The sequence below is a fragment of the Aquarana catesbeiana genome, linkage group LG11 (genome assembly GCF_042186555.1).
Source record: "Aquarana catesbeiana isolate 2022-GZ linkage group LG11, ASM4218655v1, whole genome shotgun sequence".
NCBI classification, from domain to species: Eukaryota; Metazoa; Chordata; class Amphibia; order Anura; family Ranidae; genus Aquarana; species Aquarana catesbeiana.
In genome coordinates, this window is record NC_133334.1 from 56,063,010 (window position 1) to 56,089,575 (window position 26,566).

The following is a 26,566-nucleotide window of genomic DNA, read 5'->3' on the forward strand; positions in this document are numbered from 1 at the left end:
ATAGCGTCTACAAACTAGGGTACATTTTCTGGAATTTACACAGCTTTTAGTTTATGACTGCCTATGTCATTTCTTGAGGTGCTAAAATGGCAGGGCAGTACAAAACCCCCCCAAATGACCCCATTTTGGAAAGTAGACACCCCAAGGAAATTGCTGATAGGCATGTTGAACCCATTGAATATTTATTTTTTTTGTCCCAAGTGATTGAATAATGACAAAAAAAAAAAAAAAAAAAAATATTTACAAAAAGTTGTCACTAAATGATATATTGCTCACACAGGCCATGGGCCTATGTGGAATTGCACCCCAAAATATATTCAGCTACTTCTCCTGAGTACGGGGATACCACATGTGTGGGACTTTTTGGGAGCCTAGCCGCGTATGGGACCCCGAAAACCAATCACCGCCTTCAGGATTTCTAAGGGTGTAACTTTTTGATTTCACTCTTCACTGCCTATCACAGTTTCGGAGGCCATGGAATGCCCAGGTGGCACAACCCCCCCCCAAATGACCCCATTTTGGAAAGTAGACACCCCAAGCTATTTGCTGAGAGGCATGGTGAGTATTTTGCAGCTCTCATTTGTTTTTGAAAATGAAGAAAGACAAGAAAAAACTTTTTTTTTTTTCTTTTTTCAAATTTCAAAACTTTGTGACAAAAAGTGAGGTCTGCAAAATACTCACTATACCTCTCAGCAAATAGCTTGGGGTGTCTACTTTCCAAAATGGGGTCATTTGGGGGGGTTTTGTGCCACCTGGGCATTCCATGGCCTCCGAAACTGTGATAGGCAGTGAAGAGTGAAATCAAAAATTCACGCCCTTAGAAAGCCTGAAGGCGGTGCTTGGTTTTCGGGGTCCCGTACGCGGCTAGGCTCCCAAAAAGTCTCACACATGTGGTATCCCCGTACTCAGGAGAAGCAGCAGAATGTATTTTGGGGTGTAATTTCACATATTCCCATGGCATGTTTGAGCAATATATCATTTAGTGACAACTTTGTGCAAAAAAAAAAAAAAATTTGTCTCTTTCCCGCAACTTGTGTCGCAATATAAAATATTCCATGGACTCGACATGCCTCTCAGCAAATAGCTTGGGGTGTCTACTTTCCAAAATGGGGTCATTTGGGGGGGGTTTTGAACTGTCCTGGCATTTTATGCACAACATTTAGAAGCTTATGTCACACATCACCCACTCTTCTAACCACTTGAAGACAAAGCCCTTTCTGACACTTATTTTTTACATGAAAAAGTTTTTTTTTTTTGCAAGAAAATTACTTTGAACCCCCAAACATTATATATTTTTTTAAAGCAAATGCCCTACAGATTAAAATGGTGGGTGTTTCATTTTTTTTTTTCACACAGTATTTGCGCAGCGATTTTTCAAACGCATTTTTTGGGGAAAAAACACACTTTTTTAAATTTTAATGCACTAAAACACACTATATTGCCCAAATGTTTGATGAAATAAAAAAGATGATCTTAGACCGAGTACATGGATACCAAACATGACATGCTTTACAATTGCGCACAAACGTGCAGTGGCAACAAAATAAATACATTTTTAAAAGCCTTTAAAAGCCTTTACAGGTTACCACTTTAGATTTGCAGAGGAGGTCTACTGCAAAAATTACTGCCCTCGATCTGACCTTCGCGGCGATACCTCACATGCATGGTGCAATTGCTGTTTACGTTTGACGACAGACCGCCGCTTGCGTTCGCCTTAGCGCAAGAGCAGGGGGCGACAGGGGTGCTTTTTTTTTTTTTTTTTTTTTTCTTTATTATTTTTTTGCTTTTTTATCTTATTTTTAAACTGTTCCTTTCATTTTTTTTTTTTTAAATCATTTTTATTGTTATCTCGGGGAATGTAAATATCCCCTATGATAGCAATAGGTAGTGACAGGTACTCTTTTTTGAAAAAATTGGGGTCTATTAGACCCTAGATCTCTCCTCTGCCTTCAAAGCATCTGACCACACCAAGATCGGTGTGATAAAATGCTTCCCCAATTTCCCAATGGCGCTATTTACATCCGGCGAAATCTAAGTCATAAAATGCTCGTAGCTTCCGGTTTCTTAGGCCATAGAGATGTTTGGAGCCACTCTTGTCTCTGATCAGCTCTATGGTCAGCTGGCTGAATCACCGGCTGCATTCTCAGGTTCCCTGTTGAGACAGGAGAGCCAGAGAAAAACACGGAAGACGGTGGGGGGGGGGGGGGCATTCCCTCCCACGGCTTGTAAAGGCAGTCTAGAGGCTAATTAGCCGCTAGGATTGCTTTTACATGAAAGCCGACCGCTGGCTGAAAAGAATGATACCAAGATGATACCTAAACCTGCAGGCATCATTCTGGTATAACCACTCAAAGTTGTGAATGGCGTACCTGAAGACAAAAAAATGGTTAACAATAAAGCACAGTAAACAGTAAAGTATAAATAATTACATACCTGAAAAACAAACATGATAAAACATAATAACAATAACAATAACAATAACAATAAAACACTGCAGAATAGAATACAGTAAAAAAAGAGCAGAACAATAGAGAGAGAGAATAGAGAGAGAGAACAATAAAACGACAACTATTTTTTTTTATTTTATATATATATATTTTTTTTTTTACACTTTTTTTGTAACTAACTTTTATAACGGTAACCGGTTCCAGGTTCGGGTCTCTCAAAATGCGATGGCATCTTGGGAGACCCTGTGAAAGTGTGCCTAGTCTGTGCAATGCTGTACCCTACGCTAATACTCAACTAGTGTATGGTAGCGTTCAAAACATTCACCAATGCAAAGACCAGGATTGTCAGGACAGGAGGGACAATAATAGCGGGTGTCACGCCTATATCCGCGTTTGCTGCAGACACAACATCTTTTTGGGGGGGTTCGTTGGGTAGGGGTACTCGGGAGGACATTAAGAAAATGCCTCTCATGCAGCCGACTGCATTTGGTTGGGGACGTGAATGGGGGAAGTACGGGCGCTGCAGAAGCGGTGGGTTCCCAATTAGGATTGGCGAATGCAGCAGGAAGGGCACTATGGGCACGACGGGCCTGTGTTTGTCTTTTTGGTGGCAGCGGGACACTACTTGTGCTTGCCACCTCACCAGCTTGAACTGCACTTATGGGACTCGCCACGTCACCAAGTGTTACTGCAGCGCTGGTTTGACTACGACCGGGGTATACTAGGCCGCTGGTGCTTGCCAGTTCAATAAAAAGCTTCCAAAAAAACTGTTAGCGATCGCAGGGATCAGGTCTGACTCTGCGAACGCTGCAGTTATGCGTTTAGTGTTTTGTAAGTGTCAGTGATCGATCGATACTGCACTTGGGTGGGCTGGACTGGGCCGGGCGGAGGGGCAAAACGCAGGTGCTAGCAGGTATCTGGGCTGATCCCGCTAACACTGCGTTTTGGGGAACCCTAAACTGCTGGGGACGCTAGTATAGATCTGATCGGATCAGATATTGATCCGTTCAGATACTATACCACTAAAGGAGGCGTATGCTGCGTGCGTGGGTGTTAGTGGTACTGGCGCTAACCTGACGCTGCCTGGGGCCGGTGCTTGCTAGTTCACCAAAATGCTACCAAAAAAACTGTTAGCGATCGCAGGGATCAGGCCTGACTCTGCGAACGCTGCAGTTATGCGTTTAGTGTTTTGTAAGTGACAGTGATCGATCGATACTGCACTTGGGTGGGCTGGGCTGGGCCGGGCGGAGGGGCACAACGCAGGTGCTAGCAGGTATCTGGGCTGATCCCGCTAACACTGCGTTTTTGGGAACCCTAAACTGCTGGGGACGCTAGTATAGATCTGATCGGATCAGATATTGATCCGATCAGATACTATACCACTAAGGGAGGTGTACGGTGCATGCGTGGGTGTTAGCGCTACTGGCGCTAACCTGACGCTGCCTGGTGCTTGCTTGCCAGTTCACCAAAATGCTACCAAAAAAACTGTTAGCGATCGTAGGGATCAGGCCTGACTCTGCGAACGCTGCAGTTATGCGTTTAGTGTTTTGTAAGTGACAGTGATCGATCGATACTGCACTTGGGTGGGCTGGGCGGAGGGGCAAAACGCAGGTGCTAGCGGGTATCTGGGCTGATCCCGCTAACACTGTGTTTTTGGGAACCCTAAACTGCTGGGGACGCCAGTATAGATCTGATCGGATCAGATATTGATCCGATCAGATACTATACCACTAAGGGAGGCGCATGCTGCGTGCGTGGGTGTTAGCGGTACTGGCGCTAATCTGACGCTGCCTGGGGCGACGCATATCACCGCCGGGCGATCAGGGGGCTAAACCTTTATTCGGTAATAAACGGCGGGTGCCCTGACACTATAAAAAATAAACGAACTAACCTGCGTCACCCGTAACGGTTATACGGTGATCAGTGGTGAAAGGGTTAACTAGGGGGCAATCAAGGGGTTAAAACATTTATTAGGTAGTATATGGGGGTCCCTGTCACTATAAAACGCTGACGGCGAACCTAAATATTTACCTCACTAACTAGCGTCACCAGTGACACTAATACAGCGATCAGAAAAATGATCGCTTAGCGACACTGGCGATGGGGGGTGATCAAGGGGTTAAAACTTTATTAGGGGGGGTTAGGGGGGTATCCTAGACCTAAAGGGGGGTAATACTAACTGTCCCAACACTGTAACTGTCACAAACTGACACTATGCAGTAATCAGAAAAAAAAAAAAAAAAAACCTGCTGGTGTCAGTTTGTGACAGGGGGGGGGGATCGGGGGGCGATCGGGGGGGGGATCGGGGTGTTTTGTATGCCTGGCATGTTCTACTGTGTGTGTGTGTGTTGTGCACTCACATTGATGTCTTCTCCCCTCGGCGCTGGAACGGAAACTACCGAGCCGAGGGGAGATGACATCATTTCCTTTGCTGCTGTTTAGCATACAGCAGCAAAGGAGTGTTCCCATTGGCCGGCGGCGATCGCGAGGGGGGGGCCACGAACGGATGGCCTCCCCCTCATCTCGGATCGCCGGGGAACAGAACGGGACCGCTTCGGGCACCGGGGGGGGGTCCGATCGGACCCCCCACCCGCGAGAGGCAAATCACGTACATGTACGTGATTTTGCCTGCCCGTGCCGCCTTGCCGACGTAAATCGGCGTTAGGCGGTCCTTAAGTGGTTAATGTGCTTCTTCTTGAGCCACTCGTTTCTTGCCTAGCCGGTATGTTTTGGGTCATTGTCATGCTGGAAGACCCATCCACAACCCATCTTCAGTGTTCTGGTTGAGAGAAGAAGGTTCTCATCCAAGATTTTATAATACACGACCCCGTCCATTGGCCCCTTAATCCCTACCCGACCAGTCGCCGCAGTTGTACTGCGGCAGGTTGGCTCCCTGGGCGAAACAATGTTAACTCATGTCAGTTTGCCTTTTGACCACTAGGGAGCGCCCGATGCGAGTGCCCGGCGGGCACGATGACCGCCAGGCACCCGTGATCAGTCGCCACAGAGCGAAAACCGGGATCTGTGTGTGTAAACTAAGTTTGAACACCGATCTCTCTCTCCTCCTAGTCAGTCCCATCCCCTCCACAGTTAGAACAAACCTAGGGAACACAGTTAACCCCTTGATCGCCCCCTAGTGTTAGCCCCTTCCCTGCTAGTGACATTTATACAGTAATCAGTGCATTTTTATAGCACTGATCGCTGTATAATTGTCACTGGTCCCAAAAAATGTGTCAAAAGTGTCCAATCTGTCCGCCGCAATATCGCAGTCCTGATAAAAATCGCTGATCTCCGCCATTACTAGTAAAAAAAAAAATAATAAAAATGCCATAAATCTACCCCCTATTTTGTTGACGCTATAACTTTTGCACAAGCCAATCAATATACACTTATTGCAATTTTTTTCATACCAAAAATATGTAGAAGAATACATACCGGCCTAAACTGAGGAAACATTTTTTTTTTTAATTTGGGATATTTATTATAGCACAAAAGTAAAAGATAGCGTTTTTTTCAAAATTGTCGCTCTTCTTTTGTTTATAGCGCAAAAAATTAAAACTGCAGAGGTGATCAAATACCACCAAAAGAAAGCTCTATTTGTGGGAAAAAAAGGATGTCAATTTTGTTTGGGTACAGCGTCGTACGACCGCGCAATTGTCAGTTAAAGCGACGCAGTGCCGTATCGCAAAAAATGGCCCGGTCATTGAGCAGCCAAATCTTCCGGGGCTGTAGTGGTTAATGTGGCAAAGTCGGCCTGTACCTTTAGCATAGAAACAGCCTCAAAGCATAATGTTTCTACCTCTGTGCTTGACTGCTTGGGATGGTGTTCTTAGGGTCATAGTCAGCAATTTTCTTCCTCCAAACACGGTGAGACAAGTTAATGCCAAAGAGCTCAATTTTGGTCTCATCTGACCACAGCACTTTCTCCTAATCCTTCTCTGAATCATTTAGATGTTCATTGGCAGACTTCAGACGGGCCTGTACATGTGCCTTCTTGAGGAGGGGGACCTTGCTGGCGCTGCAGGATTTCAGTTAATGGCAGCTTATTGTGTTACCAATGGTTCGTTTGGTGACTGTGGTCCCAACTGCCTTAAGATCATTGACAAGCTCCTCCCATGTAGTTCTGGGCTGATCCCTCACTTTTCTCATGATCATCATTACCCCATGAGGAGAAATCTTGCAAGGAGCTCCAGATCAAGGGCAATTGATGGTTATTTTGTATTTCTTCCATTTGTGAATAATCACTCCATCAGTTGGCTCCTTCCCACCAAGCTTCTTGCTGATGGCCTTGTAGTCCATTCCAGGTCTACAATCTTGTCCCTGACGTTCTTTGACAGCTCTTTGGTCTTGCCCATGATGGTGAGGTTTGAATGGAAGAAATAGATTCTGTGGACAGGTGTCTTTTATACATATAACTATTTGTCGTTAGGAGCACCTTCTTAAATTGACAGGACTGATCTGTGTACCACATGAGCACATACTGTAGATAGTCTGCGGGAGCCAGAATTATTGTTGGTTGGTAGGGGAACAAATACTTATTTTACTTACTGAACTGTAACCCAATTTACAACATTTGTATCATGTTTTTTATGGATTTTTGGTTGATATTCTGTCTCTAACATTTAAAATACACTTTTGATAAAAACTTACTGGCCACCCCGCCAGAACACTCCGGTCAGCGCTCTCAGTCATTGGCGGAGAGAGCTGATCGAGAGCCGATCAGCTGCAGGACACACGGGCCGGTTTCTATTGAACCAGCCGATGCCACCTGACATTCGGCCCGTGTGTACGGAGCTTCAAACAAGTGCCGCACTAATTTACATCATAAATGTGTAAGGTGGTCTGAGGGAGAGAAGCAAAGAGTCAAGATTGAGGCCAAGGCCCAAGAGGAAGCCAGGTGGCTGTGCATTTTTCATTACCTGTTTTTTTTTCTCTGGTGGAAATCCCCTGCGTGGGCAACTTATGTGGAACTTTGATTCTGTGTTTAATAAAAGTGGCCTGACAAGCCCTAAACCACAGTTCAGACTGGTGTGGACTCACTATGAATGCTTCTACCCCTTAGCTGAGTTTCCCAATAACACAGCAGTTACAGAAACGTTGTTTTTTTTTGTTTTTGGGATAAAAGGTTTAAACTAAATGAATGAAGGTGACCATTTTCAAGACCCCACCCCAATCAGTGTCAAGTGGTTAAATGGTTTATCAAAGCCCCAACTTCTACTTTCACTGTGCAGCTTGTTCTGTTAAAGGAAATTGAAAAAAAAAAAACAGGATCAAAAGGTTAACCACTTAGTGACCTCCCGCCTACATTATACTGCGGACAAGCAGCCGCTGTAGGCAAAGCAACATACCTGTACATCACTGCGGGAGCCTGTCAGCAAGTCCTGCCCAATGATTTACGGGTGGGACCTGCTGATCAGCTGTGTACATTCACAGGCCAGAACTCTGTGTTGACATTCAGGGATGAGAAACTTAGTGATCAACTAGTAAAAGCAGCACACTTTACACACATTACACATAGTCATTTATTCATAAATGATATAGAGGATGGGATAAAAAAGCTCAATCTCAGTTTTTGCAGACGACACAAAAATAAACAGGGCAATAACTTCATATAGAAATTTTACAGAAAGACCTGAACAAAATAATGAGGTGGGCAACTACATGGCAAATGAGGTTTATTGTGGAGAAATGAAAAGTAATGCACTTGGGGGCAAAAAACAAAAACGCAAACTACTCACTAAGGGGAGAAGCTCTGGGAGAATCAAGGATGGAGAAAGAACTGGGGGTCATGATAGATGACAGACTTACCATAAGAGCCCTTTCACACTGGGGCGGGGGGCGGCATCGGCGGTAAAACGCTGCTATTATTAGAGGCGTTTCACCGTCGGTATGCGGCCGCTAGCGGGGCGGTTTTACCCCCCGCTAGCGGTCGAGAAAGGGTTAAATCTGCAGAGGCGCTTTGCCGGCGGTATAGCCGCGTCGTCCCATTGATTTCAATGGGTAGGAGCGGTAAAGGAGCAGTATACACACCGCTCCGAAGATGCTGCTGGCAGGACTTTTTTTACCGTCCTGCCAGCACATCGCTCCAGTGTGAAAGCCCTCAGGGCTTTCACACTGGATACACAGCAGCGGCACTTTCGGGTCGGTTTGCAGGTGCTATTATTAGCGCAATAGCGCCTGCAAACCGCCCCAGTGTGAAAGGGCTCTAAGCATGCAATGTCAAGCTGCAGCTACCAAAGCCAGCAGAATTTTAGCATGCATAAAAAAGGGATTTTACTCCAGGGATAAAATTATAATCCTGCCACTTTAGGGTTGAAAATGTGTTTATTGTCAATTTCACAAGTATCACAAAGAACAACATTAAAATTCCAACTTAGTGACAACCATTAGTAGACAAGGGCAATGAGTCATCTGCTGCGAGGAGTCTTCCAAGCCGAAGATCCTTGTTGTTCATAATAAAACTATATGGGAGAATGATGAAGAGAAAGGGCATCCAAATCAAAAAAGAGGCAAAGGGAAAAAAGGAATGAAACCCAAGTAAGGGCACAGATAGAGTGTGAGGGGAACAAAAAGATAGGAAGAGGGGTCATAGAAGAGAGAGAGAACTACTGGAAAGACACTTGTGAGGAGAGGTATATAGAGGACAGAGGGTGAGACACCAAAGGATAATCACCTCTGCCCTCTCTGTGGTTAAGCTGTGAATTAGGATGACCCTGTCGGGGTCGAGAGCATAGTCGTGAGGGTATCTGCAGCAGAGCCAAATGGACCACAACACTTTGTATTTATCAAAGGTGTTGTTGTCTAAAGCCAACATCTCCTCCATTCTCATAGTATCGTTCATGGTCGAGACCCATTGTGATAGGGGAATTGTGGTGGTCATCTTCCACTATGATGTAATGAACTGACTTGCCCAAGACATAAAAAAAAAAAAGGAGAATATTCCGTTTCTGTGATGTTATAGACCCGGGGAGTATCGAGAGGAGGGCAATCAATTTCCTCATAAATTTTATTGTAACATTTAGTCCAGAGTCCAGAAGAGGCAGATCCTCTCTCATTTCCACCAGACATGTAGATATGTCCCACAACGCCAGCAGGAGGCTGGAATGGACGGGAACATTTTGTGTAGCGTTGAGTGATCGTTATACCATTGGGACAGGATCTTGTAATTATTTTTTTGTGAATAGCAGGATATCGTTGATTTGTGGGTAAAATTAAAACGAGGTCTGCCAATCCACTCTGGAGATGTCCTTTCCCAAGTCTGCAGACCACATCCTGGTATAAGGTGGTAAGTCATCATGTGTAAGAGCTTGTATGAGACAATATAGGGATGAGAGAAGATGTCTGGGCATTTCAGAGAGGGAGCACAGCCTTTCATATTCAGTATAGAGGCGGTGTATTTGGGAGGAAGCAAATAATGGTTTCATGAACGTAGATAAGTGAAGGGTGGTGAGCCAGTCGCGAAACCCCACCGGGTTAGCTGGAGTCCCCTGTAGCGTTTGTATAAAAGAATGCGCTTGTGGCCACTCTGAACGTTGGAATGACCCCAGTATAGTGGCTCCCATGCCCTTGGGAAAAGCGGGGTTGTCAAACAAAGAGGTAAAGGAAGAAGGATCAGAAGGTAATCCTGCTAGTTTATGAAACTCCATACTTGGCGTGTTTTACTTCAAATGACAGTTTGGGAGTAGGCAGTTACATTTTAAAAAATACAATGTAAAATTGACAAGGGACACCAACATAGTTGTATCTTTGATCTTAAAAACTACGGGATAATGGTGTTGTGGTAACTTACCCAAATAAAAAAAAAAAAAAAAAAAAAAAAAAAAGCATAATAATATTATTCTTGATATCACTATAAAAAAAAAGTCTTTGAAAATTAGTTTGCAATAACTCCATCAGTATCACCAGCAAAGCAGCTTCATTATTATCCCATTAAAGAAGAAGAGAATTGTGCGCTGCATTTCGAGATTTCATAATTTGCCGCATTACGAATGTTAATTCTCCATTACAAACGCTAGTTTACAAGACCGACCACTTCTGCTTCTGAGCATGTGTGTTTGTACTTTGGACTTTTGTCCGACGGACTTGTGTACACAAGCTTGGAAAATCTGACAACAGACATTTGTCTGCTGAAAATTTTAAAACCTGCCATCCAACAATTGTCCGATGGAGCGTACAAACGGTCGGATTTTCTGCCAACAGCCTGTCATCACACATTTCCCGTCGGAAAATTCGATTGTGTGTACGAGGCTTTAGCGTTCTGCAAATGGAAATTCTAATGTGTGATGAAACCCAAAACAAGAAACCTTTGTTGAGGGCAAAGGTATTGAGTAAACTTCCTGGATCCGTGCGGCTGACTACATTTGGCGTGTAGTGATGTAAAACGACAACCATATAGTTCCATGTTTTGGAACAACAAATAGAATTTACAAAGCAATGTCAGGCATCAAGTGAAATCCACAGATAATGCTGGCTAGGAATCATTGAAATTGTTCATACAGTGAGGGAAAAAAAGGATTTGATCCCCTACTGAATTGTATGTTTGCCCACTGACCAATAAATGATCAGTCTATAATTTTTAATGGTAGGATTTTTTAACAGTAAGAGACAGAATAACAAAAAAATATCCAGAAAAACATATTTCAAAAAAGTTATAAATTGATTTGCATTTTAATGAGTGAAATAAGTAATTGATCCCCTATCAATCAGCAAGATTTCTAGCTCCCAGTTGTCTTCTATACAGGTAAGGAGCTGGGATTAGGAGCACTCTCTTAAAGGGAGTGCTCCTAATCTCAGCTTGTTACCTGTATAAAAGACACCTGTCCACAGAAGCAATGAAGCAATCAGATTCCAATCTCTCCACCATGGCCAAAACCAAAGAGCTGTCCAAGGATGTCAGGGACAAGATTGTAGATCTACACAAGGGTGACAACAGTTGGTGTGATTATTCGCAAATGGAAGAAATACAAAATAACTGTCAATCTCCCTCCGGTCTGGGGCTCCATGCAAGATCTCACCTCGTGGAGTTTCAATGATCATGAGAACGGTGAGGAATCAGACCAGAACAACACAGGAGAATCTTGTCAATGATCTCAAGGCAGCTGGGACCATAGTCACCAAGAAAACAATTGGTAACACACTACACCGTGAAGGACTTAAATCCTGCAGCACCCCGCAGGGTCCCCCTGCTCAAGAAAGCACATGTACAGGGCCGTGTGAAATTTGCTAATGAGCATCTGAATGATTCAGAGGAGAACTGAGACCAAAATCTAGCTCTTTGGCATCAACTCAACTCGCCGTGTTTGAAGGAGGAGGAATGCTGCCTATGACCCCAAGAACACCATCCGCACCGTCAAACATGGAGGTGGAAACATTATGCTTTGGGGGTGTTTTTCTGCTAAGGGGAACAGGACAACTTCACCGCATCAAAGGGACCATGTACCCTCAAATCTTGGGTGAGAACCTCCTTCCCTCAGCCGTGGATGTGTATTCCAGCAAGACAATGACCCAAAACACACGGCCAAGGCAACAAAGGAGTGGCTCAAGAAGAAGCACATTAAGGTTCTGGAGTGGCCTAGCCAATCTCCAGACCTTAATCCCATACAAAATATGCGGAGGGAGGCGAAGATTTGAGTTACCAAACGTCAGCCTCGAAACCTTAATGACTTGGAGAAGATCTGCAAAGATGAGTGGGACAAAACCTCTCCTAAGATGTGTGAAAACTTGGTGGCCAACTACAAGAAACGTATGACCTCTGTGATTGCCAACAAGGGTTTTGCCACCAAGTACTGTCATGTTTTGCGAAAGGGTCAAATAACTACTTCATTCACTATAATGCAAATCTATTTATTATTTTTTTGAAATGCGTTTTTCTGGATATTTTTGTTGTTATTCTCTCACTGTTAAAACAAACCTACCATTAAAATTATAGACTGATCATTTCTTTGTCAGTGGGCAACGTACAAAATCAGCAGGGGGTCAAATACTTTTTTTCCTCACTGTATCCTTAAAAAATTCCATTAAGAATACATAAACAGAATGTATAGTCTTCATTGTTCTTTTTTTTTTAAATATACTGGAGATTAAAGAGGAAGTAAAGTCTTTATAGTAAGACTTACCTGTAGGTACTGTAAATATCTCCTTAACTTGCACGTTTAGGAGATGTTTACTCCAGGGGTTTAAAACCTCTTTAACCACTTGCCGCCCGCCCACTGTCAAATGACGGCGGGGCGGTGAGGCTCTCGTCCTGGGTGGACATCATATGACGGCTTCCCAGAACGACCGCTCTCGCACGCCCGCAGGGATCAACGCGACCCTGAGCTCTGTAAAGATCCGCGGCTCTTTAACCATGTGATCGGCTGTATCCAATCACAGCCGGTCACATGTAAACACAGAGATGCTGGTAATCGGCGCTCCTCGTCTCACACTGACAGAGTGTGAGGAGAGGAGAGGAGAGGAGAGGAGAGGCGATCGGCGGCATCTCCTCGCAGAGGACATCTAGGTATGTAATCAGGGCACTGACCATCAGTGCTCTAATTACAATTAAGTGCCCACTAGTGCCAGCAATCAGTGCCCACCACTGCCAGCAATCAGTGGCCGTTAGTGATGCCAGTCAGTGCTGGCTATCAGTGCCCACCAGTGCCGCCTATCGGTGCTCATCAGTGCCACATATCAGTGCCACCTATCAGTGCCCATAAGTGTGGCATATTAGTGCCTCCTCTTCAGTGCCTCCTAATCAGTGCCCATAAGTGCCACCTCATCAGTGCAGCCTATCAGTGCCGCCTCATTAGCGCCCATCAGTGAAGGAGAAAAATTACTTATTTACAAAATTTACTGACAGAAACTAAGAAACTTTTTTTCAAATCTTGCGGTCTTTTTTTTTTTAAGGAAAAAAAAAAAAACCCAGAAGTGATTAAGTACCACAGCTCTATTTGTGTGAAGAAAATGATAAAAATTTCACATGGTTACAGTGTAGCATGACCGCGCAATTGTCATTCAAAGTGTGACAGCACTGAAAGCTGAAAATTGGCCTGGGCAGGAAGGGGGTGTAAGTACCCGGTATTGAGGTGGTTAAGGAACCATTTCTCATTAATGGAGAAGAATTCAGCGCTATGGGCATTGAGAAAGGCAAGTATACTGTTTCTACTCAACATATATGGACTTTCTTGATATCTTTTTACAGATATGATCAGTATGCTCTTCATTCACTATACCAATGGTCTGCAAACTGTGGCCCAGGGGCCAGATGCGGCCCTTTTCTTACCTTCATCCGGCCCTTGGGGTGCTATTCCTCCCACTGATACAAGACTCTATTCTTCCAACTGACACCAATAATGGAGTACCAATTCTATCACTAACACCAATGATGGGGCACTATTCATCCCACTAATACCAATGATGGGGCGCTATTCATCCAACTAATACCAATGATGGAGCACTATTTATCCCACTAATACAAATGATGGGGCATTGTTTACTCCCATTGATGCCAGGCGCTTTTCTATCACACTGGCCATACTCCAACCCCCTTACAGTCTGAAGGATGGTAAACTGCCTTTTTTTTTTTTTAGAATGTTTGGAGACCCCGTACTATACAAATAAATCTGCCACAGTTGCAAACAATTAAAAATATGTGGTCTTCTACAAAGCACAGTTCAAGCAAAAAAAAAATACATTGGAACCCCAACCAACAGTTAGCATCGATGGGGACAGCTGAAAAGGTCTGTTTTACCATTGGTGAGATTTCCTATCTGTGCCTGTTATGATGACCACAGTGCCTGCTGTAAAGTGAACCTCTTACTTTGAGGGAGTCTGTCAGACTGCTGATCGGCTCTGTCCAATCACAGCCAAGAGCCCTGTGTTGACAATCAACACAGGGCTCTGTACAGAGGGAATGAGAGAAGCAGGGATAAGAAACAAAGAGATCTGTTAGTAAATTCAGCACACATTACACATTGTTAGGCACACAGTTAACCCCTTGATTGCCCTAGATGTTAGCCCCTTCCCTAAGCTTTCTTTTAACCACTTCAGCCCCGGAAGGTTTTACCCACTTCCTGACCAGGCCATTTTTTGCGATACGGCACTGCGTCGCTTTAGCTGACAATTGCGTGGACTCTGTACCCAAATAAAATTAATGTCCTTTTTTCCCACAAATAGAGCTTTCTTTTGGTGGTATTTGATCTCTGCAGTTTTTATTTTTTGCGCTATAAACAAAAAAAGACCGACAATTTTGAAAAAAAAAACCCCCAATATTCTTTACTTTCTGCTATAATACCTATCTAAAAAAAACTAAAAAAACTTATTTTTTTTCATTAATTTAGGCCAATATGTACTCTACTACATATTTTTAGTAAACAAAATCCCAATAAGCGTATATTGATTGGTTTGCGCAAAAGTTATAGCGTCTACAAAATAGGGGATCGAGTTAGGGACTTTGAATTTTTTTTAAATTGTTTTTACTGGTGATGGAGGCGATCTGCGATTTTTAGCAGAAATGTGACATTGCGGCGGACAAATCTGACCCTAGGTGACACTTTTTGGGGACCAGTGACACCAATACAGTAATCAGTGCTAAAAAAAATGCACTGATCCCTGTATAAATGACACTGGCAGGGAAGGGGTTAACTAGAGGGGTGATCAAGGGGTAAAATGTGTTCCCTGGGAGGTGTTTCTAACTGTGTGTGTGGGGGGGGGGTGGATTCACTGGAGGAAAAGAGAGATCGTTATTCAGCTTAGCTGAAACGCACTCTCTGACTTTTCGTCCCTGACAGATCAGCAATGTGCTTTGTTTACATCGGCACACCGCTGCTCCATCTCTCCTGTGAACGATCGGCGAGTCGCGGTGGCCATCGCGGCCGCCGGAACCGCTGATTGGCTCCCACTGTGTCCAATCACAGTGGAAGCGGCGCACGTGCCCCCCTTAAACTGCGTGCATGAAATCACGTACAGGTACGTGATTTTGCGCACCCGGGCCACCCTGTACGTGGGGCGGTCCAGAAGCGGTTAATGGTATTTGATCACCACTGGGTTTTTTATTTTTTTTGCAATAAAAAAGAAAGATGGTGAAACAAAGCGCTATGTTGTATATGGGGATAATGCTAATATCACCAGTACAACTAGAGGGGATAATCTCCCCAATAGGGACACAGACAACAAAAAAAACTTGAATGGGGAGGTATGCAGCTTGATAGAAATCCCTAAACAACAAAACAAAAACTAAAAAGGAAGATTAACTAAACAGAGTAATAAAATTAAAAACCTTAGGCGTCCATGACAAAAAAAAACTATCTGAGCCTAGGTTCACACTGAGCTGCAGGAATGAAGCCGTGCGAGTTCAGCTGAACTTGTATGATTTCACTCCAGCGTGTCAGTCCCGATTTCGGACGCGATTTCAGAGACATCTGTGCAGGTTTCTGCATAGATGTCAATGTAAATCGGATCCCGAAATCGCAAAAAGTAATACAGAAACTAGTTTTTGAAATTGGTGCGGCGCCGCAAATGCAGCGTCGCACCAATTAGTTAGGGTGCCATTGCTGGAAATTGGCGCCGATTTGACATATCAAATCGCATGTCAAAACGCACCAGTGTGAACCAGGGCTAAAAGCAAAATTGGGATTTCTTTACTAAAACTGGAGAGTGCAAAATCTGGTGCAGATATGCATGGTAGCCAATCAGTTTCTGACTTCAGCTTGTTCAATTAATCTTTGAGAAAACACCTGGAAGCTGATTGGTTTCTATGCAGAATTGCAACAGATTTTGCACACTCCAGTTTTAGTAAATCAACCCCAATTTTTCATATGCCATCTACAAAAAAAAAAAAACCTTTGTTAGAAGGAATGTACTTATATACCTTAAACGCAAAGCAAATGATTTCAAAATATTTTCTGCCACATCTCCTGAACAGAATTAAGAAGAAGTAGTATACACCCTACAGTGATTAGTGACTATAAACTTCTATTGATCAAATGACCTAAGAATGTGCTTCAATACTAGTTTATGATTACCACAGCACTAATCATTGTAGGGTGTCAGGAATGTGTAACATACAGGGTGTCGGGGTCGGGGGTGAGTAACATACAGAGTGCATCCCAAGCAAGAATCCCCCTTCTTCCCAATACAACCCCCCCCCCCCCATCCATGACAAAAAAGCATCTCTAATGCAAATTCCCCCTCCCTCCTTGAATTGTACTCCAGCCCACCCACCTGCCACCTGTCAGGCCTGTACCACAGAGTCAAAGGAAGTGCTCTGAAACTCTTCCTTGGCTCTGTGCTACAAGTCTGACAGGCGGCAGGCAGGGACAGAAGCTTTATTGTACCAAACCCTTCTCTCAGAATTGCCTTGTTGCTGGTAATCTGGAGGTCTGGGACCATTAGCTTGTAGGCAGGTGCAGTCTATGTTCTCCACTTCAGGTGCCGCTCGACCGCAGTGGCAATGCGGATGGGGGAGGAAGTTGAGATAAGTTTGGCTCTTCTATGGTTACCTTGGTCAAAGGGAGGTTGATATCCAATTGTATGTTGGCGCCCCATGTGATTCTGGCGGGCCATCTTGGGTCAGGCAGAGTCTTTTTAAGACCCCAGATCCCATGCATGGCGCACATTTTGCGAGTGGATAGTGTAGGGACAGGATACCCGCCTGTCATGGACAGTGCTTAAAGTTAGTGAAAGGTTCTGGAGGAGTAGGGACAGCTCAGGGACTACACTAATCTCTCTGGAAGCCTCTCCTTTGTGTTCAGACTGGTCAGGCTGCAATCCGCTCCTCGTGGCAGACTTTGTCGGCATGTCCGAGTCTTCAGTCTACTGCCCCACCGCTGTTACAGTTCTAAGTGGCTCAGAACGGGTTGCCTTCCTGCTGGGCCTACTGGTATATTGTAGAGGATTCAGCAAATACTTGTAGCACCCTGATGTTTAGGCAGGGTTGCTAGCAAATTTACCTGCCAAGTGATAGTTGCCTTGGGCAATTGATAGGAGGTCAATTGATTTCACCCTAATTCTGGAGTTGCTGCACTTCTCTTTTCTGTCGCTAGATGGCTGAGTATCTGGTGGCATTAGATAAGACAAGGGCAATGCAAAGACAGATTTGGAATAGATGGGGTGTCTCAGCCAATGGACAGGGATTTTCCTGGGTTCCTTGGCCTGCTGGGGGAGCCTATTTATTTCGGTGGAGTCAAGTGATCGGTGTTATGTGCCACATGAACGGCTGTCTGGGTGGACGTGTGTTGTGCTGCCCCGGGGCTGCTTGGCCAGAGCCTGGGGCCTATCTTGGGGACATCTGTCTGCTAGGCTGTCTGAGGGCCTGTCCAGAGGCAGGAGAGTAGCATAGGGTTGGGACTGCGGCTTGCATTCCAGCCATAAGTGACAGTTCTGCCGGCCGGAGAATCTGTCATGGTTAGAGGTAGAGGGGAGGCTGTCGCCACCGGGGGACCACCCACCTTGTTACCAGGGACTACAATGAGTGGCTGAGGCAAGTGCCAGAGCAGTGTTCTCGCCAACCATGGACAGTAAAGAATTGGAAAACTTCAGTAAGGTGTCAAGCCAGAGACCCAGCCAGCAGAGGTGGTGCTTGCAGAGCAGTCTTGTGTGCCAAGCCAGGGACCGAGCAGGCAAGTGGGGTGATGCTTGAGGGGTATCTGTGGGTGACGAGCTGGGGACCCCGCAGGGACGCGGGGCGTGACGCTTGGGGAGGATACTCAGTGAGAAGATTGGAAGAGCTCAGGAGATCCAGTGGCAGTGGATCAGCAGGTCTAAGTGATAGACTGGGAGCTCAAGGAGATCTAAGGAGATTGTGGAGGAAGTGAAAGAGTTCATTGCAACCTTTGTTGGAAACTGTTCAAGATCGTTGCCATAGGGGACAGCGTGTCTACACATGCAGATGTGGTGTCCAGCCGGGTGCCTTTCCCTGCATGGCTGTTTACTTATAGAAGTCTCGGAGTCTGCTAATTAACTTTGCAACTAATAAAGGGTGTCCTGGCCCCAACCTTCTTTCCCACAGTTCTGTTAAAAGAAAATAAATCTCTTTGCATTCAAGAAGTGTCTGGCGCCCATTAATCTACCTTGCATTGCATCCACCATGCCTCGTAACCCAGTCTACATAGAGAAGGATGTCAGCTGTCCCTAACTCTGGAGGTCACCGTTAGGCTTGGAGAGTCCCGGGAGTTGGCTACATATTACTTTTGTTGAACTTGCACTCGGTGTGCTCACTGCCCGCCACATCATGCTGCACCTACCCACAAGCTGCTGAAGCTGTAAATGTAGAGGTCAGGTGTTCTCAGGTGTTCTTTTGCCCACCAAGTGCTCTATAAATGAGAAATGGTGGCTGGGGCCTCATGATGGCTCAAATGGTGTATCAGGATGCAACTGCCTACTGCACCCCCCACTCCAAAAAGTGGATCAACTGGAAGACTATTGAAATAACATGGTGCCAGACACGCTTCTGCATCTAACACAGCCCAATGTATACAGTAGGGTACCTTTACTGCTAATAAGCTCTTATGCCGCGTACACACGACCGGACATTACGGCATACTTGGTCCGGCGAACCGGAGTCCGTCGGACAATTCGATCGTGTGTGGGCTCCAGCGGACTTTTTTTTTCTCAAAAGTTTGACGGACCTAGAAATGAAACATATTTCAAATCTGTCCGACAGACTCGAGTCCGGTCGAAAAGTCAGCTCGTCTGTATGCTAGTCTGATGGACAAAAACCGACGCTAAGGCAGCTATTGGATACTGGCTATGAACTTCCTTATTTTAGTCCGGTCATCCGTCATCACGTACGAATCCGTCGGACTTTGGTTGATTGTGTGTAGGCAAGTCCGTTCATTCGGAAAGTCCGTTGTAAAGTCCGTAGAAAAGTACGCCGGACAAAGTCTGCCGTAAAGTCCGCTCGTGTGTACGTGGCATTACAGCTATCATTTGGCCCACCTGGTCCTTCCCTTGTCTATTCCGGACAACAAGTTACATGTGTTGCTGTATAATATGAGGTTTAGATTGCGCTACATTTTAAAACAAAGTTATGGGAGATCAAAAAGGAGTTCTAGATGTGAACTTCACTGACAATGGTAGAGTTGGCTTTTTGCATGGAGGTACAATATGATTTTTCAACCGCGTGGCAAATAACCTATAGACACTGACACATACCTCCCAACATTATGAGATGGGAATGAGGGACACCTACTAACAAATGTATGAAGGCATAGGACACGCCCCTGCCACACCCCCTTAAAGGAGAATTAATCCCAAAAAAAGGTTAATTAAATCCACAAAGACTTTTTTTCTACCACTACTATTCCTTTATATTGGCTTTTAAAATGTACAAATGCAACAATTTAGAAATTGGATGAAAGGTTTAGCACTGAGAAACACTTTTTGAAAGATAAAAAGGGCATTTTATATACAACTATATAGATCAGACCAAAATAAGGGACAGATGAGGAGGAATGAGAACAGAGGGACATTGCTCCAAATCAGGGACAGTCACTCGAAATCAGGGACAGTTGGGAGCTATGCATACCACCCAACATTTTGAGATGGGAATGAGGGACACCTACTAGCAAATGTATGTAAGCATAGGACACGCCCCCTGTCACGCCCCTTTAAAGGAGAATTAACCAAAAAAAAAGGTTAATTAAATCCACAAGGAACTTTTTTTTACCACTACTATTCCTTTATATTGGCTTTTAAATTTACAAATGCAGCAATTTAGAAATTGGATGAAAGGTTTAGCACTGGGAAACACTTTTTGAAAAATAAAAAGTGCATTTTATATACAACTATATAGATCAAATCAAAATGAGGGGGGCAAAGGGACAGCGGGACATTGCTCTAAATCAGGGACAGTCCCTCGAAATCAGGGACAGTTGGGAGATATGACTGACAGTAAAAGATCAAAGCAAACCACTGATGCACTACATTGTGAACCAAGTGATATGAAGCCACCAATAGTAAGACAACAAAACTAAAATGGTTACCTTTCAAAGTAGTATTGCGGTGAGTTTATCTGGAGGTGCTTCCTGCATGGTATGGATATCACCGTTCAGCCATTCCTCCAGGCTAGTGACTAGGAAAATGTCTTACTTCTATCTAGCACTGAGTCAGCGTCCTTTCACTCTAGAATCCAGGAACAGTGGCATTCTTACAGTCCATGTGCTCAGCTCCAGCCTATCACCTGCCTCTTTACTTCTTACATGTTCTGTTGAACATTGACCACAAACAACACAAAGGAGGAACTGGAAAGACTCTATAGACGGTGTAACTTCTCCCTTCCAGCTAAGCACTTTGTGAGCCTTAAGAGACACTGCAATGGATCTGATCGGACGCTCAAATGTGGCCAATTTAGACTTAGAGGACTAAAACAGATGACTTTAACAACTTGAGCTTCCGCACCTGCATACCCTCTAGGGACCTGGAAAATGTAGATATTTCATCAATAGGCCTATTGATTCAGCAACAAATGTGTCGTTAGTTATGACACCAAAGAGATGCATATAGAATTTGTTTACAAATTTGACTTTCAAAGTTTACTTTATGTTCTTTATCTTATAATGGGAAAAAAGTGAAAAGATAAACCAAAACAAAATGTTTTTTTGTTTTTTTTTTTTTTTTTACAGTAAGAGCAGTATAATGCAGCGTACACACGGTCGGACTTTTCGACCGGACTGGTCTGACGGACGCCGACGGACCAAATCCGGCAGACAATCCGACCGTGTGTGGGCTTCATCGGACCTTCAGCCGTCTTTTCCAGTCGCAAATCTGACGGACTTTAGATTTGGAACATGCTTCAAATCTTTACATCGTAACTTCGCCGGACCCAGAAATCCGATCGTCTGCATGCTAGTCCGACGGACAAAAACCCACGCTAGGGCAGCTATTGGCTACTGGCTATCAACTTCCTTATTTTAGTCCGGTCGTACCTCATCACGTACGAATCCGTCGGACTCTGGTGTGATCGTGTGTAGGCAAGTCCGTTCGTTAAAAAGTCCATCGAAAGTCCGTCAAAAGTCCGTCGAAAGTCCGCTGGAAAGTCTGTCGGACCAGTCCGGTCGAAAAGTCCGACCGTGTGTACGCGGCCTTAGAAATACAGAAGAGTGATTGCAAAAGAAGACTAATGGCCCGTACACACGATCCAAATATCGTAGGAAAACTGTCATCCGAGGAAGAATCGTACGAGTTTCGGATCGTGTGTACACTACTTTCGAGAGCCGATCATGACAGTTCATCCGATATTATTCGACCGGACAAGCGCGAAGATTTTCCTCGTACGATAACAGATCGTATAAATTTTGTTTAGTCAGTATAGATGTCGTCCGAAAATACAATACAAATACATTACAACACATGACATCACTTCCGATTTATTTTTCTGTTGTATGAGAATTTTCGTGACTTTATTTACCTATTCAATTTCTACTTGCGACTGTTAAGCGAAAAAGGTCGTATGATCTGTCGTATGATATTCGGATCGTGTGTACGGGCCATTAGTGGTCTATCGAGTCTGCCTCTTTATTTATTTATTTTGATTTTTCATTTCTTTTCAACCACTTGCCAACTGGGCACTTTTACTCCCTTCCTGCCCAGGCCAAATTTCAGCTTTCAGCGCTGTCGCACTTTGAATGACAATTGCGCGGTTATGCAACACTGTAACTAAACAACATTTTTATCATTTTTTTTTGTACAGAAATAGAGTTTTCTTTTGGTGGTACTTAATCACCACTTTATTTTTTGCTAAACAAACGAAAAAAAGACTGGAAATTTTGAAAAAAAGAAACTCAAATTTTTCATAGTTTGTTATAAAATTTTGCACACAGGTAATTTTTCTCCTTCACTGATGGGTGCTGATGAGGCTGCACTGATGGGCACTGATGAGGTGGGACTGATAGACATTGATGGGCTCTGATAGGTGGCACTAATGGGTGGCACTGATGGGCAACATTAATGAGGCGGTCTGGATGGGCACTGATTAGCAGCACTGGTGGGCACTTATTGGCTTATTGGCAGCACTGGTGGGCACACATTGGCAGCACTGGTGGGAACAGATTGGCAGCACTGGTGGGCACTTATTGGCTTATTGGCAGCACTGGTGGGCACACATTGGCAGCACTGGTGGGAACAGATTGGCAGCACTGGTGGGCATTGTAGGTTCCCTGTAAAAGTTAAGTGCTGCGGTCAACATCAATACTACAGTGATTGCCACTAGCAGGGCTGCTGTTAGAAATCACAGGGCCCCATACAGCCTACCTGACAGGGAATCCCCCCCCCCCCCCCCGCCAGAGGTGACTGAGGAATTTTTTTTTATCAATCCCCTTCTTTGCAGCCTCAGTTGTAAAGATGAATGAATTAGAAGCGCTATAAAAAAAAAAATTCTTGCTTATTCACAAACCGAAGCATAGTGAACACTGTTTAGTATGCTTCCATGATAAATGGACACAGGAGTGATTGGTACCGATCACTCACTGTGTTTATTCAGGAAAGGAAGGGGACAATAAATGATATATTTACTGGCCCTTTCCCCCACTCTCCATCCTGAAACATCCCCCACAGCAGCTTCCTGCAGGAGAGGAGAGTGTGGAAGCCAGCAGCGATGCGGGGGATAGAGGCACACAGGGGGCCCGGGGGCAGCAGATGGAAGGGGTGCATGTGCTAGAACCACTCTCCTGTAGCACAGCTGGAGGGAGAAGCTGGCAGCATTGCAGGGGAAGGCAGAAGAGGATTGGTGTCTGCAATAAGACAGTACAGCCGGCCCTCCTGCTCAGAAGGTGACTGGACCCCTCTCTTGAACTGATGGGGTCCGGGCCCAGTATAGGAGGGCTGGCTGTACTGCCTTATCAGCAGCCCTGGCCACTAGCTTCCAGATCCCATGCCAAACAGCTGCCCTGCTGCTCAACGAACACAGGAGGTCACTTCCTTGGCATTCATTGTTGCCATTTCGAGAACACTTTCCATTTTCTTAATGAATAGAAAGTGTTCTCTGATTGGACAAGGTGGAAATCGTGACATCACCAACCCACCTCTCCACCTCGTTTAATCAGAGAACACTTTGCATTCATTGAGAAACGCAAAGTGTTCCATGAATAGCATCTGTGCCAATTGAGCAACCTCCTGTTTTCACAATGCAGCAGGGCAGCCGCTTGGCATGGGGCCCAGGAGCTAGTGGAGATTACTACTTTGCAGTCGCTGCAACTTGAATTTGCACAGATATGAATGATACTCATTGGAAATCATGGAGTATGACTTATCAATGCGACTTTGCAGTCCCAAGTCACATGACAAGTCGCACTAGTGGAAACCGAGCCTAAGTCTGGATCTATGTTTATCCCAAGCATGTTTAAATTCACTTACTGTTGACTGTCTTACTTCCTGTCTGTTTTAAGTATCAACTCCATACTTATTGGTCCTAACCAAAAGGGTGGCCCTTTAGAGCAGAATCACGTACCTGTACGTGATGATTTTCTTCCGGGACTGGGACATGCCGCCAGCGACCCACTCCCGCTGTGATTGGATGCCCACCGGGACCCACCAATCGTTCCCAAGGCAGACAGAACAGCGGTAAACAAGGCAGATCGCCGTTCTGTGACAGGAGAAGCCAGAGATCTTGTGTTTCTGCTAAGCAGGAACATGGATCTCTGTCTTCTTACAGTACAAGCGTTACCCCCCCCCCCCCCAATGCACACACACAGTTAGAAAGCACCCCATAGGAACACATTTAACCCTTTGATTGCCCCTGATGTTAACCCCTTCCCTGCCAGCAGCATATTTTTAGCACTGATCACTGTATTAGTGTCACTGGTCCCGAAAAAGTGTCAAAGGTGTCACTTAGTGTCTGATTTGTCCGTGGCAATGTCGCAGTCCTGCTATAAGTCGCTGATCACCACCATTACTAGTAAAAAAAATCAATAAAAATTCCATAAAAAAATATTCCATGGTTTGTAGACGCTATAACTTTTGCGCAAACCAATCAACATACGCTTATTGGGATTTTTAGCAGAATAAATATTGGCCTAAATTGATGAAGAAATTAGATTTTTTACATTTTTCTATTAGGTATGTTTTATACCATAAAGTAAAACATTTTTTTTTCAAAATTGTCGCTCTTTTTTTGTTTATAGCGCAAAAAATAAAAAACGCAGAGGTGATCAAATACCACCAAAAGAAAGCTCTATTTGTGGGGAAATTTGTGTGGCATAACAGGTAGTGGGATGTTTTTTACTTTAATGAAGGGAATGCATTAAGGCATGAGTGCTCAACCTGTGGCCCTCCAGTTGTTGCGGAACTACAAATCCCATGAGGCATTGCAAGACTGATAGTTAGAGGCATGATGGGACTTGTAGTTCCACAACAGCTGGAGGGCCACAGGTTGAGCATCTTTGCATTAAGGTAATAAATATTTTTACTTTAGAACCACTTTAACCCCTAACCCACTACCTATATCCTTACAATACATTTTATTAAAACCTTTATGTTAACTGAATCCAACTGCTAATCCTACACCAATCTAACCCCTAACCATTAATCTCAAATTAACTCTCAACTCACAATCAAAATCCTAACCCAAACCTTGACCCTTAACCCTCATCCTAATCCCTTACCAAAAACCCCAGGGTTTTTTTTTTTTTTAAATTTCCAATTTTTTTATTTCCAACAAAACTCAAAACACACAAAACATTCCCACCAACCATTCCCACCAAACAATAACAACAACACAAAACAAAACTTTTTTGCACCTTCCAGATTATACCTTATATTCAATCTGATCACTACACCTTAACAACATATATATGCCTATACAATTGTCCCCCTCCAAAGATCTAGCTCATTGTTAACTTTCCTCAACATCTTTAACCACTTGCTTACTGGGCACTTAAACCCCCCTCCTGCCCAGACCAATTTTTTGCTTTTAGCGCTGTCGCACTTTGAATGACAATTGGCGGTCATACAACACTGTACCCAAATGAAATTTTTATCATTTTTTTCACACGAATAGAGCTTTCTTTTGGTGGTATTTAATCATAAGCTGGGGTTTTATTTTTTTTTGCTAAACAAACGAAAAAAGATGGACATTTTTGAAAAAAAAAACAGTTTCATAGTTTGTTATAAAATTTAGCAAACAGGTAATTTTTCTCCTTCATTGATATGCGCTGATGAGGCGGCACTGGCGGGTACTGATAGGCTGCACTGATGGGCACAGATAAGGTGGCACTGATGGGGACAGATAAGGCAGTACTGATGGGCACAGATAAGGCGGCACTGATGGCCACTGATAAGATGGCACTGATGGGTGGCACTGATGGGCACTGGTAGGTGACACTGATGGGCACTGGTAGGTGACACTGATGGGCAGCACTGTTGATGGGGCACTGATTGGTGACACTGAAAGGTGGCGCTGTGGGCAGTTATAGGTAGCACTGTGGGCACTGATGGGTGGCACTGTGGGCACTGGTAGGTGGCGCTGGTGTTCACTGGTAGGCGGCACTGTTGTGCACTGGTAGGTGGCACAGGTGGGCACAGATGAGCTGGCGGGAGCTCTCCTTGATCGGGACGGATGTCCCTCTGAGAGCCGCCAGTGATCGGCTTTTTTCTTTTCTCCTCACACTGTCAGCGCGAGGAGAAAAAATAGCCGATTACCGGCTTTGTTTACACCACATGATCAGCTGTCATTGGCTGACAGCTGATCATGTGGTAAGGGGTCGGGATGGACCCCTTACTCCGATCTGGGATAAGCTTAGTCTCATAGACTCGCTGATCACAGGGCGCGCAGGCCGCTAGGACACGGGAGGACATCTATTGACGTCCTCCCGGCAAAGTAGGTCCGCGCTGTAGCCGTCATTTGGCTATAGTGCGGATCTGAAGAAGTTAATATGTTCAATTGATTACTCAACTTAGTTGGAAACTAATCACCAGGACCACATTTTCAAAAAAATTTTAGGGCTTCTCCTATGTTTATATGCCAATTCCTCCAGTTTTAGATTAAGATTAATCGCTTCGAACCATTGCGCTATTGTTGGTGGAGAGTTTGATATCCATTTTTGTAATATAAGTTTACAGGCTATATACATAGATCTTAACCGGATTTTAGACAGATGATATTTCTCTGCCAGTTTATCCAATGGTTGTAAAACCTTGTTATCAAAAAG

At 44.5% G+C, this 26,566-nt stretch overlaps 1 protein-coding gene across 10 annotated transcripts in view; it reads right to left on the reverse strand.

Moving 5' to 3' along the window:
- Positions 1 to 26,566, reverse strand: part of PPFIBP2 (PPFIA binding protein 2) — a 346,167-nt gene that overhangs the window by 208,878 nt on the left and 110,723 nt on the right. The window contains exon 1 of one of the 10 annotated variants that reach the window (XM_073604454.1): positions 20,408 to 20,592. The exons of the other annotated variants lie outside the window; for them this stretch is intronic. The gene's annotated coding sequence lies outside the window, so the exon portion shown is untranslated. Of the gene's footprint in view, positions 1 to 20,407; positions 20,593 to 26,566 lie in introns of those variants that run through there. 10 annotated transcript variants of the gene reach the window in all.